The sequence below is a fragment of the Diabrotica virgifera genome, chromosome 9 (genome assembly GCF_917563875.1).
Source record: "Diabrotica virgifera virgifera chromosome 9, PGI_DIABVI_V3a".
Classification (NCBI taxonomy): Eukaryota; Metazoa; Arthropoda; class Insecta; order Coleoptera; family Chrysomelidae; genus Diabrotica; species Diabrotica virgifera.
In genome coordinates, this window is record NC_065451.1 from 74,968,919 (window position 1) to 74,985,296 (window position 16,378).

The window sequence follows — 16,378 nt, forward strand, 5'->3', positions numbered from 1 at the left end:
CCAATGTGACACTATTACTACTTTAGACATTCACAAAATTAGGCATAACGTGTATGTTGCTAGGTCTCAAATTGCACTTAAACTTCCTAAAAATATTATAGTCCATGTGGTGAGACCGCTCCTGTCTAGAAAAACTTCTGATTTGGTTTCTTTGTGGATTTCTATTCAAAAATGTCCCCTTTAAACAAATCTGAAGGGTGCCGGGCGGAATTTTTTTGCAGAAATTGTTTAAACAATTTTTTTAAACAAATACAAAAGATCACGTTTTTTGCTCCGGAACATATATTTTTGAGCTTTGTCGGTGATTCTGAACAAGAAAGGTATCTTGTAAATTTTCTCAAAAATTGATAGTTTTCGAGTTATAGGCGATTTAAAATCTGAAAAATGCGAAAATACGCATTTTCGAGACTTAAAAACTCATATTAAAATTAGTATTTTTGAGGTTGCCAGATACTTAAATTGAAGACTGAACATTCAGCTTCCAGATTCTGAAGAGTGATCGCGTCTCACTTTAATTTTTACCGTTGTTTTTTAATTGTTAAATATGCGTGTTTATCCGATTTTTTTGCCGGTGCGGAGCGCTCCGTTTCAAAAATCTCCTATTTTCCTCCGAAACATATTTTTTCTAGATTTTTTGGGACATTCTAAATAAAATAAGTTTCTTGACATTTTTCTCAAAAGTTAATAGTTTTAAAGTTATAAGCGATTTAAAATCCAAAAATGCGTTTTTTGTCATTTTTCGGATTTTCAATCGCTTATAACTTAAAAACTATTAACTTTTGAGAAAAATGTTAAGAAACTTATTTTATTTAGAATGTCCCAAAGAATCTAGAAAAAATATTTTTCGGATGAAAATAGGAGATTTTTGAAATGGAGCGCGCCGCACCGGCAAAAAAATAGGATAAACACGCATATTTAACAATTAAAAAACAACGGTATAAATTAAAGTTAGACACGATCACTGTTCAGAATCTTGAAGCTGAATGTTCAGTCTTCAATCTAAGTATCTGGCAATCTCAAAAATACTAATCTAAATATGAGTTTTTAAGCCTCGAAAATGCGTATTTTCGCATTTTTTAGATTTTAAATCGCCTATAACTCCAAAACTATCAATTTCTGAGAAAAATTACAAGTTACCTTTCTTTAGATTGATCCAAAAAATCTTAAAATATATGTTCCAGAGCAAAAAACATGATATTTTGTATTTGTTTAAAAAAATTGTTTAAACAATTTCTGCCCAAAAATTCCGCCCGGCACCCTTCAGATTTGTTTAAAGGGGACATTTTTGAATAGGAATCCACAAAGAAACCGAATCAGAACATGGACTATTAGTGATTTCCATACGTTATTAAATTCTGAAGAAATAAAAACTTGTAGGGGGAACGTTTTCTTTTAAAAATGACGATAATAATCATATAATCATGTTGTCGTGTGAAAGCAATTTTTTGGATTTTAGACAAATATCGACATGTTATATATTTTTTTTTTTTTTTAACATCCAACGTTTATTGCAATCTGTCTGATCACAAACAATAAGCAATACATAATATTATTGAAAAATAACACAGATGGAAGCCGCCCAGTGGCGAGCACCCAGTAAGACATATAACATTATAATTTTAAAATAAGACATAACAATTACTTGGAACATAATACATAGATAAAATTTAGTATAGTGGACAGTTCAGACAATAAAAATATGATTATTAAAAGTCTAAGGAACATGAATAAAAATACGAAAGAAGTTTAAAAATCACTAAAACTAAACCATGATTATTTCACTGCACTATGACACTGCACTCTGTTGTTGCTCTGATGTCCAGATGTACTAGAGGTCCAAAGGGTCAGGTCTTTTTAATCGTCTTTCATGAGAAATGTTGAGCAGGTCCGTGGCGAGTGGATTTGGATGGCAGGATAGTCTTGTCTTGTATCTAGAATTTACAGCAGATATTGCTTCGCTAACTGTTGGTAGCTGTAGGTCGTGGTGCAATCTCTGGTTCGTAACATACCAAGGGGCATTGCAGATCTGGCGCAACACTTTTGATTGGAACCGTTGAAGTTTTTGAATGTTGGTATTACTAGCTGTTCCCCATATTTGTGCTGCATATAGCCACACCGGTTTTAAAATACATTTATAAATCATAATTTTGTTCTCCAGGCTAAGATTTGATTTCCTACTCATGTACCAATACATTTTCCTGTAGATTAGGCCGAGTTGAAGACGTTTCTTCCAGATGTGGGTGCCCCAATTAAGTTTACTATCTAAATGAATTCCCAGGTATTTTACGGTGGTATTGACTGGTAGTGGAGTGTTATTTATAGAAACCGGAGGCGCGACACCTTTTTTTAAAGTAAATGTTATTTGTGTGGATTTTAAACTGTTGACTTGTACTCGCCACAATTTAAGCCAGCTCTCTAATTCAGTCAGATGATTTTGCAATACCTCGGATGCTTCTGTTGCTATAGGATTTGAAGCCATTATAACTGTGTCATCCGCATATGTAGCAATTGTTGTATTAATGGTGGTTGGAAGATCCGATGTGTATATTAAGTAAAGTGTTGGTCCTAATATGCTTCCTTGTGGAACTCCAGAACATATTGGAAACAGGTTATTAATTTCCCCTCCTCTTTTGACTTGAAAAAATCTATCTGTCAGATAGGATCTTAATAGTGAACTTATGGGATAAGGAAATATGGATTTAATCTTGGAGATAAGACCTACATGCCAGACTTTATCGAATGCCTGTGAGATATCTAGGAATGCAGCTGTACAGTAATTTTTGTGTTCGAGCGAATTTCTGATAGTTTTTACTACCCTATGAATTTGCTCGATGGTACCATGTTGTTTCCTAAAGCCAAACTGATAATTAGGTAAAACATTGTTGCTGTCTAATGTAGGCTCTAGTCTTCTCAGGAAAAGCCGCTCGAACACTTTAGATATAATAGGCAACAAGCTTATTGGACGATATGAAGATACTTCCGCGTGATCTTATTAGGTTTTGGGATTAGAACAATTTGAGCTACTTTCCATTGGAGTGGAAAGTAACCTGTTTTTAATATTGAATTAAATATATAAGTAATTAAGCTTACACCTTCGTTGGGTAGATTTTTTAGGACCAAACTAGATATTATATCATACCCAGGTGACTTCTTATTCTCCAGATTATCAATTACTTCTTCTACTTCAGATTTCTTGAAAATTTTAATAGGCGGAGCCATTTGATATGGTGCGTTTATGACTTCATGAATATCTTCTTCTTCTTCAGCTGAGACTTCCCTCTGATGCGGTTGAAATACCTCGCATAAATAATTTGCGAAAGTAAAGCTTTATCTTTGTCAGTTTTAGCCCATGTGCCATTTAGTTTCCTGATTGGCATATTCATTTGTTCGTTGTCTTTAAGTTTTTTTGTTAGTTTTCACAGAGAATAATTTGTATCATCTGAAGGTGAGAGGTTCTTTAAATAATTGTTGATTCCATTGTCTTTATGTTGGATCAAGTTTCTTTTGAGTAATCTGCAAGCTCTATTAAAATTTGTTTTATCTTCTGGGTGTCTAGTGAGCTGCCACCTCTTTCTTAGTTTTCTTTTTTCCAGTATAAGTGTATTTATGTGAGCAGGATACGACTCGGAGTTGTGTGTGTAGGTAATTTCTGGAGTGGACGACCAAGCAGCTTGCTGAATAACTGTAGTTAAGTGAGTGACTGCATTTTCTATGTCCCTGTCACTTTTAAGAGGCAAGTTTAGGTTAATGGATGATTTTATTTCTTCTCTATACCTATCCCAGTTTGTTCTTTTATTACACAGTGTTAGAAGTTTAGGACAATTGTGAATTTGGCTTAGTAGGTCTATGAAGAAAGGGGAATGATCCGATGATAGGTCAAAAGAAGGAGAAATTTGGATATGGGTGTGTGTTATTCCTTTTAATATAGCGAAATCAATAAGATCAGGAATTTTTTGTCTATCAGTGGGCCAATAAGTAGGCTGTCCAGTAGAGAGAGAAGTTAAATGATTCTCATTAATACTTTTTAATAATTCTCGCCCTCGTGAGGTTATGATTCTGGAGCTCCATTTGTGATGTTTGGCATTGTAATCTCCAGCAGCAATGAAACGGTGTCCGAGTATCTCAAAGTATTCAGTAAAATGATCAGCTTTAATTATTTTATTCGGTGGACAGTAAACAGCAGATAAAATAATCGAGCCTTGTGAATCTTCTACCGACACTGATGTAGCTTGAATGTTGACTCTGCTAATTTTGTTTATTTCATGATGCTTAATATTATTTCTTATAATAATTGCCGTACCTCCATGGGCCTTTCCTAATGGATGTTGAGTTACGTAGGTTGAATATTTGGGAATATTAAAATAACTCTTAATAGTCATGTGTGCTTCGGAAATAAACATAACATCTAGATTATGAGAATAAATAAAAGCTTTTACTTCATGAAAATGATTAGTTAAGCCATTGGCATTCCAACAGCACATCTTAAGTTTAGTGTTGAAGATTAAGCTTAGATATCAGAGACATTATTAGATCAAACATCTTATCCATTCTTTCCATTAGTTTATGTACCACAAGTTCTAAATTGTTTTGTATATGTTGGGGAGTTGCTGTTTCTATTTCATGAGTAGTCTCATTTGTGTTAGTTGTATTTTTATTTTTTTTTCCTGCAGCAATGTTCGCATAACTGATATTTGGTTGAGTGATTGACGAATGTGCAACACGAGGTGGTTGACTTGCGTTTTTTTCTCGAAGCGATGGAAATTTTTTCTTTTGCAGTTCTTTGTATACAGAACATCCCTTGTAGCTTGCAGGATGATTTTCTCGACAATTTACACATTGGACATCTTTTATATTCTTTTCTTTTGGACATTTAGACGATAGGTGATCTCCTACGCATTTTACGCAGCGCGGACTCCTGTGGCAATAATTGTGTGTGTGGCCAAAATGTTGACATCTTTGACATTGAGGTAGTTCCCTCTTCGGATGCGGTGCCTCAACTGTGACAATAGTGTTGAATAATTTCGTGATCTCATATATATCTTTATTATTGCTGTGAATAGCCAGTTCTATATTAAATAGCGGCAGATCTTTTCTTTGTGCCTCTTTGCTTAATATTAGACATGTTCAGTGCAGTATGCCCGAGATCCAGCAATGCCTTTTTAATGTCGTCTGGATCTGTTGAAGGGTGGATATGACGTATAACAACTCGGAATCCTCGGTTTTGTTTTAGTTGGTATGTATGGTACTGAGTATTTTTTTCTGATAGAGATTTTACGATTATTGAGTAGGTTTTTGATGAATCAGCTTGAACTTTAATTTGATTGTTAGCAAGACATTTTAAAGTATATTTACCTGGAGTTATCTTCTGTAGTAATTCCTGTAGTGGTTTGATGCGTTCAACATTTTGTATAAATATGGGTGGTGGCTGATCCTCTCTTCGGTCTTCCAACGTTACAACTTCTTCACGAAATGTATCATCTTCAAGTAACTCGTATCTGTTAGATGTATGAACAGTTTTACTCAGCCAATAATCATTGAGTGTAGCTTGTTTGGTTTTTTTCAAATCAGGACTGTCGTCATTGCGTTGACGTTTATTATGGTGGACTGCTACCCATTCACCATCACTTTTTGCTACATCTGCATCTGGGAGATGTTCTTGCGGTTTATCTATTTGAAAATTTGATAAATGTGATTGTAGATCGTTGTTGTATGTTTTGACAATTTTCTGCTGTTCATCTTGTGGATTGGAACTGTCTTTTTGAGTGCTTACAGGTGGACGAGTTCGTGCTAAGCTGTTTCTTCTAATTGCTGGATTTATGTCCTCACTGAATGGATAACTAGTAGATTGTTCCTGGTTATCGTGTTGCTAACTCATAGTTTTCCCCTAGTTATAGCTAGGAATTTTTAAAACATTCCGACATATTTTGATAATATACTGGCCTATTTTCTCTATATTTAGGTATATTTATGTTGATAAACTTAGTAATTAAATATGTAGTAGAAATTACTTACTGGATAAAACACTAACAATTTTTTGGCTATTGTTTTTCGGTTTCTTGATAACGATGGATTTATACTAATTACAATATGATAAGATAATATTTAGACAAATTGCTTCTTAATTACATGTGTTCAGCTCGAAGGTTCTGAACAGACTGACATTTTATATTGACGGCACTTTTGAATATTGTCTAAGATTTTTTTGCAACTATTTACTGTTCACGGTTTCAAAAACGAGCATTGTATTCCTCTCGCTTTCTTTCTTCGAAAATATAAAAATGCAACTACATTATGTTATAAAGTTACAGCAATTTCATCTTTACTCTAATGTATGTAACTATTCAATGAAACTTAGTGACCAAATATTAACAAGGACATACCTAACAATGAAACTCTGTTTTTTTTAATTATCACAAAGTTGCATTTTTAAAAATCATCCCAATTAGATGTAGATCTGCAAGAACGTCCAATAAGAAATATACTTTTAAACAAATGATTTGTCAACAGTGTTAAGATTTTAAGGTATAATAGTTACTTATACTAATGACGGCTTAAAATCGCCTAGGAGTGAATTCAAACATTACCTTCTACGGAGTCAGATAATATTCATATTTTGGGAGTGAACTCAACTCGTTCCGGCAGAAACACCACCTAACACAGAGAGGATAAAAAGAATGGTACAAACAGCAGAGGTGAAAACACTATGGGGCAAAGAAGACTAGAAGTACAGATATACGATGGAGATGCAAAGTGGAGAACATTAATATCTGAGTGAAAAACAGAAGAGTAGAATGGAAGGACCACATAAGCCGAATGACAACAAATAGAATAGTAAGAACGGCGAGAGACGGTTGCCCAATAGGAAGACGATCAGTGGGAAGACCACGAAAATAATGGAACCATAATTTATTGGAGGCACATTGAAAAAACAGACGTGTCATGTCTACATAAAAAGAAGAAGAATAATAAGAAATTTGCAACTTCAATTACTTTTGGCCTGTTTTTTGATCCACCCTGTTTATTTAACGTAACTTTTACCATTATCTTTTTATGTCGTAATGAACGTTGGAAACGTTCGAATAAAAAAACGTGATTCTCCATTTCTCACACATCGTGAACTGCAATAAGGCAGCAGTAATTAAATTGTAAAACGCATTTTGTAGGATTTTTTTCCCTTCAGCCAGGACTTTTTAATTGATGTCAATCCAAAGGTAGTAAATTTCTACAGATCGTATTTTCTTTTATTTCTTTTCGACGTCACTAGGGAAACTGACAGATTTGTTAGAGGTTTTTAAAAAACGAAATCGATATAAGTATTCTAAGACTTTATTTATTTATTTTTCAAAAGTTTACTTATTTATTCATGCTGGAATGGGAATTTACCTTACGATTCGATATAGTTGTGCAATTGCTTTACTTACCTTGTACAGGGTGTTTGGTAAAGAATAGGCCATAGATTCCTGAGCTTAAAATAAGTCGATTTAAGCTAACTTACCTTAGTACAAAAGTTGATAATAACCTACAAATACAGAGTGTCAAAGTTAAACTTTTATTTTATTTATTTTTTAATATTTCCTGACAGGCATGGGACAACAACACGAAATTTGGTAAGTGTTGCTGGTATTATACGATCTACTAAATTATGTTAAACAAACGTTTCTGGCTACTACCAGAGGCGTACGACGGGGGAATTTGAATGGTTGACCCTTCCCAAGTTCTACGCCACTGGCGGAATTGCTATTTTACTACAATTTTTTTATTCTCCTATACTTTCTATGTGAAAAACATACTCTTCATTCGTAACGATAAAGCCATTAGTTTTCGAGCAATTTGAAGCTAAAAACTAAGGAGCATAATATATTAATCAAAATAAGTGTGCCTTTCCATTTTTACATCAAATAGCTCGAAAACTAATGACTTTATCGTTACGAATGAAGAGTTAATTATTTTCATAGAAAGTACTGGAGAATCTAAAAATTATGCTAAATTAGTAGTTTCATCAGTGGCGTAGAATTTGGGAAGGGTCAACCTTTCACTTTCCCCTGTCGTACGCTTCTGGTATTAACCACAAACGATTATTTAACATAATTTAGTAGGGTGTACAGTACCTAAACTTTCTGCCAAGTATCATAAGGATATGTCAAATAGTTTGATAATACCTGGCACACATGTTTCTTAAAGTTTTAAATAAATAATAAATTATTCAAAAAAAAGAATACTTTAAAATAATTTGACATATCCGTGTGATACTTGGCAAAAAGTGTAGGCACTGTACTGTACACCCTACTAAATTATGTTAAATAATCGTTTCTAGCTACTACCAGAGGCGTACGACAGGGGAATGTGAATGGTTGACCCTTCCAAAATTCTACGCCACTGATGAAACTGCTATTTTAGCATAATTTTTAGATTCTCCAATAGTTTCTATGCAAATAATATACTCTTAATTCGTAACGATAAAGTAATTTGTTTTCGAGATATTTGAAGTTAAAAATGAAAAGGCACACTTATTTTTGATTAATGTATTATGCTCCTTCGTTTTTAGCTTCAAACATCTCGAAAACTAATGGCTTTATCGTTACGAATGAACAGATGTTTTTTACATAGACAGTATTGGAAAATCAAAAAATTGCACTAAAATAGCAATTCCGCCAGTGGCGTAGAATTTGGGAAGGGTCAACCATTCACGTTCCCCCGTCGTACGCCTCTGGTAGTAGCCAGAAACGTTTGTTTCTGGAATATTGAAAAATAAATAAAATAAAAGTTTAACTTTGACACCCTGTATTTCGGTTATCATCAACTTTTGTACTAAGGTAAGTTAGCTTAAATCGACCTATTTTAAGCTCAGGAATATAAGGTTAAGCTATGGCCCATTCTTTACCAAACACCCTGTATACCTTGTACCTTACTAGCTAGCCTAACTCTTAATTCTAATTTTAGTTATTTTCTACAAAGTCATCATCATTTAACCTGAATCTATCCACTGCTGGATATAGATCTCCCTCAGTCTTTCTCATGTATTCTTGTCTTGTGCTGTTTGCCAAATTTTTGTCGATCCGTTTTATGCCATCAGACCATATAATCCGGTCAACTTAGACATCAAAATGCTTGGCAAATAACAAAAATTGCCGGAGAGCCAAATTTTGGTGGAGAGCTAGGGTATAACTTAACAAATAAAGTTTAAAAAGTCCCCATCGATCCCATGTGTGCGTCAAAAGTTATTCGGGGTCAAAGGTCAAAATTTGAGATTTTTTCGAAAACGGTAAGTTTTATCAAAAAAAACCTTAAACCAAAGTTGTAGATCTTAAAATTCTCTACAAAAATAGTTCTTACTATCTTTTTCCTAAGAGTTGCCATTCCTGAGATATCGCGATTCAAAGAGTCACATTATATATGATATGCACACGTTTCCACACCACCTTTGAGGTAGTGTACTCGGCGCGTTTTTTTTACCGTGGTTTCCCCTGTAGGCCTACTCCACTAACTGTTTTGACAACTTTAGGATAATTTAAGGAAACAATACCGGTCAAGTTCTAGATATTACCTTGTTATTGATATTGATTATTGATATTGCGATTGATTATTAGGTTAACTATTGTTTTGATTTCTTTAGATATTTCAATCAGATTCATATTTTTGAAAGTCTACTTCAACAGAAGTCTTCTTCGATTTCATCTTTTTCCTCTTCCTCTTGCTGGATGTTCAAAAATTGTTCAAATGTGACTGAGTCATTGGTCTCTTCATTAAAATCACAGGAGTCTTCCTCTGTTGTACTAAACTGGACATTTGAGCAAGACTGACCTTGGCAGTTGGTACACACTAGAGAACACAGCAACCTGATTTTTTTACATCCACATTTGGCACTACAACCTTTTTTGCAATTGCAAAAAATAGTGTTAAGGAGTTTTTCTGGAGCAGGTAGGAGTAAGGTTTTAATCGGTTCCAGAGTATTATCTATTAATTTCCAACCCCAGTCTTCTGGATTCAGTTCATTGCCTAGCCATGTTTGAACTTGATAATATAGTCGATACAAATGCTGAAAAGCAGATGCTGATGTTGGAGGAAGACATGATAGTTGTACTTTTTTCTTGTTTCGCGTATTTTTTACAAAAGTTAAGTATCGGTATTTATCAAGACAAATAATTTTTTTGTAGCTCCATAAACCGCAAGAAGAAAGCGAATTCCTTCCGTAATTATTGTTTGCGGTGTAGAATCAAGTTCTGTAAAATCTTTACAGCAGTCAGTCAAATCTTTTTTTTTTTCGAATAATTTAAGTACTGACGTTTTGCCCCTTCTGTACATTGCGGACGTAGTGTCGCAGCCGGTTATCGCATGTAAAAATAAAATGTACTTTTGGCATTTGGGATAAGCCGATAAACTGTTCGAAGAATATATCTCTGTTCGCTGTTGAGCCCTTCCAGGTTTCAGAAAATAAATAACTTTATCTACTGGAGTCCTTGCAGTAATCAGTACCAACAAATCAACACCTTCACCAACTACAATTGTTGTGTTTGTTGCCTTAAAATTTTCAATTGCTGTCTCAACTGTAAGGACATCTGCGTCATCTTTAGCTTGTTTCACTTCAATATTCGCAGCTGTTAATTTGTCAGTTAACCTTTCAGCTTTCTTCTTGCGGTTTATGGAGCACCAAAAAAAATTATTTGTCTTGATAAATACCGATACTTAACTGTTGTAAAAAATATGCGAAACAAGAAACAAGTACAACTATCATGTCTTCCTCCAACATCAGCATCTGCTTTTCAACATTTGTATCGAGTATATTATCAAGTTCAAACATGGCTAGGCAGTGAACTGAATCCAGAAGACTGGGGTTGGAAATTAATAGATAATACTCTGGAACCGATTAAAACCTTACTCCCACCTGCTTCAGGAAACCTGCTCCTTAACACTATTTTTTGCAATTGCAAAAAAGGTTGTAGTGCCAAATGTGGATGTAAAAAAGTCGGGTTGCTGTGTTCTCTAGTGTGTACCAACTGCCAAGGTCAGTCTTGCTCAAACGTCCAGTTTAGTACAACAGAGGAAGACTCCTGTGATTTTAATGAAGAGACCAATGACTCAGTCACATTTGAACAATTTTTGAACATCCAGCAAGAGGAAGAGGAAGAAGATGAAATCAAAGAAGACTTGACTGTTGAAGTAGACTTTCAAGAATATGAATCTGATTAAAATATCTAAAGAAATCAAAACAATGGTTAACCTAATAATCAATAGCAATATCAATAATCAATATCAATAATAAGGTAATATCTAGAACTTGATCGGTATTGTTTCCTTAAATTATCCTAAAATTGGCAAAACAGTTAGTGGAGTAGGCCTACAGGGGAAACCACGGTAAAAAAACGCGCCGAGTACACTACCTCACAGGTGGTGTGGAAACGTGTGCATATCATGTATAATGTGACTCTTAGAATCGCGATATCTCAGGAATGGCAACTCTTAGGAAAAAAATAGTAAGGACTATTTTTGTAGAGAATTTTAAGATCTACAACTTTGGTTTAAGGTTTTTTTTTGATAAAACTTACCGTTTTCGAAAAAAATCCAAAAAATCTCAAATTTTGACCTTTGACCCCGAATAACTTTTGACGCACACATGGCATCGATGGGGACTTTTTAAACTTTATTTGTTATGGTATACCCTAGCTCTCCACCAAAATTTGGCTCTCCGGCAATTTTTGTTATTTGAAATGTCTATATAGACCGGGTTAATATTGTTGGCGGACGACTAATTGACAGATAATGACTAGTTGGCGGACTAATATTATGATGATACAGGGTGTTTCATTAAGAATTGTCCATACAGTAACTGGAGAAACCTTAGCACAAAATACGAAGATTTAACCTAAACCACTCAAATAAAATATTCCTCCTTACCGAGATACAGAGTGTTTTATTACAATTGTTAAAGCACCTTTTAATATTTTTTGTTTAAACTTTACACACAGTTTACACATGTTAGGATACCTTAACTCAGTGATACACAACCTGCGGCCCGCGGGCCGCATGCGGCCCTCTTGCGTTTTTTATGTGGCCCGAAGGCTAACTTAAGGGCTCTGTAAACGATCAAATTATTTTGAACTAACTTACTCGTTGGTGGTACCTTTTAGCATTTATTTGCGACATACCAGGAAAACTTGGCGAACTTATTCGTCGTTTACAAATTATTATTTCACAGTTAAAGAAGAAAGTATTTGCTTTCGAGGACAAGCTAAAGATGTGGGTACATCAAGGAAATTAATAAGTATAAAAAATCTGTATAACTTTTCGACATTGGTAAAAGGTCAACAAGATGGAATTTATGTATCTCCAGAAAACTTTGCTACTATTTCTAATTACTTAGTTTTCTTGAGCGATGAATTTCAGGAAAGATTTAACGATTTGCGAAAAATTAGGAAATATTTTCTATTAGTGGGAAATCCCTGGCACTTAGAAGTAGCCGCTACTACACAATTTGCGGCATTGGGATTTAATAGCGCAAAGTTGTCAGATGAACTAATTGATTTTAAAGATGATACAAATCTGGAGGCAATTTTTAAAGAAAAAAGAGAGGCAAATCAATATTGAGAATTCTGGAAATTAACACCGAATAACTATAAAACTCTCAAAAGTTGCGCTTACTTGCTCTTCACGTTGTTTGCTTGGTCATGCCTGTGCGCATCTTCATATATAAAAAAATGAAATATGCAAAAAATGTTTAAATTGCTGAACAGAGCATTGAATAACCTTTCAAATGAGCTAGCACACGAACTTTATTCTTATTTAAAAAAATCATCGATTACCTCATCACACTCAGATAGATGACGTCACTGGTATAACATATGTATGTCAAAAAATCATAATTTAAAAATAAAAAATCGACCTGTTTCATAATTTTTCCTTATAGTCGCCAATTTACGAAATAACGAATTTATTCCTTTCGTTTGTATCATACTGTATAGGGTGAGGCAGATAACTGGCCTATTAGAAATATCTCGAGAACTAAAGGCAACAGAATCATGAAAATTGGACTAAAGGGGTTTTGAAGTATGATATATTAAATGAAAATATTTTCATCTCTTTGCAACTTCCGGTTATACCGGAAGTTGCTTATAACTTTGTTTTTTTAAATGGGACACCCTGTATATTTTTACATTTTTGGATTCTCTTCGATGTCTTCTTTCTTAAAATATAAGGTTTTGTAATATTATACAGGATATTTTAAAAGATAATTACGTTTTTTTTTATTAATTTCGTAGCAACATTCACACCCTGTAGAATTGTAGTAGTTTGACATCTAAAACTCTACTTACGTTCAAATGATTTTTAATATACTCTACTATTGTTAAGAATCATTAGTATAGCTAAATTTTTAATTTTAGTATACAGGGTTGGTCTAAACTCGGAATGAGTATTTTCTGAGTTTTCTTAAATGGAACACCCTGTATTTTTGCATTGTAGTGAAATTATATTTTATAGTACTTTTTTATTTATTAAGCATTCCTTATACCTAACTGCTTTAATTTGTGAGTTATTGGTGATGCAAGCTAAACATTAATTGCAACAAAAAATACGTAAAATTTTATTAGGTTGGCCGTGAAAATACTCAATCCCAAATAATTTTTCAGAAATAAATACATATTAATCCAGACTGGTCCTTAAAATTACCAATAATGGTTTAGCTATCGAAATACCTACTTAGTTAAGATTGTTGATGCGATTAACATTTAGGCACAAATTAAAGCAGTTGGGTAAAGGGAATGCTTAAGAAATAAAAAAGTACCATAAAATATCATTTCATTACAATACTAAAATACAGGGTGTTCCATTTAAGAAAACTCAGAAAATACTCATTCCGAGTTTCGACCAACCCTGTATACTAAAATTAAAAATTTAGCTATACTACAATAGTAGAGTATATTAAAAATCATTTGAACGTAAGTATAGTTTTAGATGTCAAACTACTACAATTCTACAGGGTGTTAATTTTGCTACGAAATTAATAAAAAACGTAATTATCTTTTAAACTACCTTGTATAATATTACAAAACCTCATATTTTAAGAAAGAACATATTGAGGAGAATCCAAAAATGTAAAAATATACAGGGTGTCCCATTTAAAAAACGAAGTTATAAACAACTTCCGGTATAACCGGAAGTTGCAAAGAGATGAAAATATTTTCATTTAATAGATCATCCTTCAAAACCCCTTTATTCCAATTTTCATGATTCTGTTATTAGAAATAGTAGATAATAAAAGGTACAAATAATACTAAACAGACTATTTATTTTATAACCGAAAAACCGTAATATTACAATATACAAAGAAATTAAGATACGTGTTTCTACAACGAGATATTCTTCTAGACTACTGTATCGAACGCAGAACTAACACTAACATACAGTTCTGACATTCACATCCCTTGTAACATGTGCAACCTTAGGTAAGAGTTTATCGCCCTAATGCATTCGGAGAATTGGCCCACCCATGAAGGAAGACCCCACATGTGTATTATAACACTTAACAAAAATAATAAAGTTGAATTCCAACATCCCCTCGCAACTAAAATTATTTTTGAATTAGTCAAACAGACCCCCTTTACTACTTAAGTACTCTAACTTAACCCTATTCAGCGGCTTAGTCAACATATCAGCTATCATATCCTCGGTAGGACAATACTTAAAGTTAACAACCCCTTTTTCATGCAATTCTTTTACGAAATGGTACTTTGTATCGATATGTTTTGTCCGATTACTGAATTTGTGATTTCCTAAAAGTTTTAGACAGCTTTGATTGTCTTCGTATATAACTATTTCCGGCTCTAAACCCACAAATTCCTTTATAACCTGTTTTAACCAAATTGCTTCCTGACAGCCTTCAACCAATGCTATGTACTCTGCTTCAGTTGATGATAGAGACACGCAATTCTGTTTTCTACATCCCCAATTTATAGGCGAACCCCGTAATAAAAATATATACCCGCTATTGGATTTTCTGTTCCCCTTGTCTTCTGCCCAGTCAGCGTCTGCATAGCCGTATAATGCATTATCTGTTCCTTCTTGTCCTAAAATAAGCTTTTTATATTTAGTTTTCTTTAAATATCTTAACACCCTCTTTGCTTCGTTCCAATCTACTTCTTTTGGATTTTTATTCTGTTGACTTAGTATGGTGACGCTTGCCAATATATCCGGTCTAGTATTTACCGCAATATATAATAAACCACCAATCAGTTGTTGGTATATTTCACTGTTTTTCATCGGCTTCTCTCTGCTAAGCTTATAGTATCCAACATCCAGCGGTATATTGGACTCTTTTGCATCTTTCATCTTAAACTTGTTCAGCAATTTGTCAATATAACTGGCTTGATTTAAACTATATATCCCTTGATCGCACCTTTCAATCTTCATACCTAGATAATTTTGTAATAATCCCAAACTCGTTATTTCAAAATTACATTTTAGATTCTCTTCAAATGTATCAATTACCTGTGTATCCTTTGCTGCTATTAAAATGTCATCCACGTATATAAGTACGTAAACCCTTTCATTATTTATTACCTTGATATATAAACATGTATCAATATTGCTTTTACAAAAATTCTCTTTAGATAAAACTTCATCAAGCTTTTTGTTCCAAGTTCTGGCAGATTGTTTCAAACCATATAAACTTTTATTTAATTTGCAAACACAACTTGTATCCTTTTCTTCAAATCCCTCAGGCTGTTTCATAAAAATTTCTTCTGACAGTTCTCCATTTAGAAAGGCTGTTTTTGCATCTATATGCCTTACTATGAGATTTTTTCTCCATGCCTCTGTCAATAAAATTCGAAGAGTAGCTTGCCGCGCAACCGGAGCGAACACTTCATCGTAGTCTACGCCGAACTTTTGGCTAAAACCCCTTGCTACCAGCCGTGCTTTGTACTTCTTCGAGCTTTGATCTTCGCCTGTTTTTAACTTGAATACCCATTTACATGAGACTATATTCTTTCCCTTTGGTGCTTGTATTAAATCCCAAGTTTTATTTTTCCTTAATGACGTGATTTCCTCTTCCATAGCTTGCTTCCATTTTTCACTATCACTTCTTTTAAGCGCTTCTTTAAAGTTTATAGGTTCTACTTCTTCGAGTTCTGTCAACTTTGCTATGTAGCGCTCAGGTGGAATACCTTTATTTATTCTGCTAGATCTACGATCACCTGAATTCTCTATATCGAGATCTGTATCTAATTGATAGTTAGAATCACCGTCATCGTCATGGGATTCTTCCCAACTTAAGCTCTCATACGTGTTAGATGTGTCCGTAGAATTTTCTATTTCCTCCGTGTTTTCAAAATTTGCAACCTCTCTGTCTTCTACGTCGTTTGGCTCTATTTTTTCCCGTTCCATC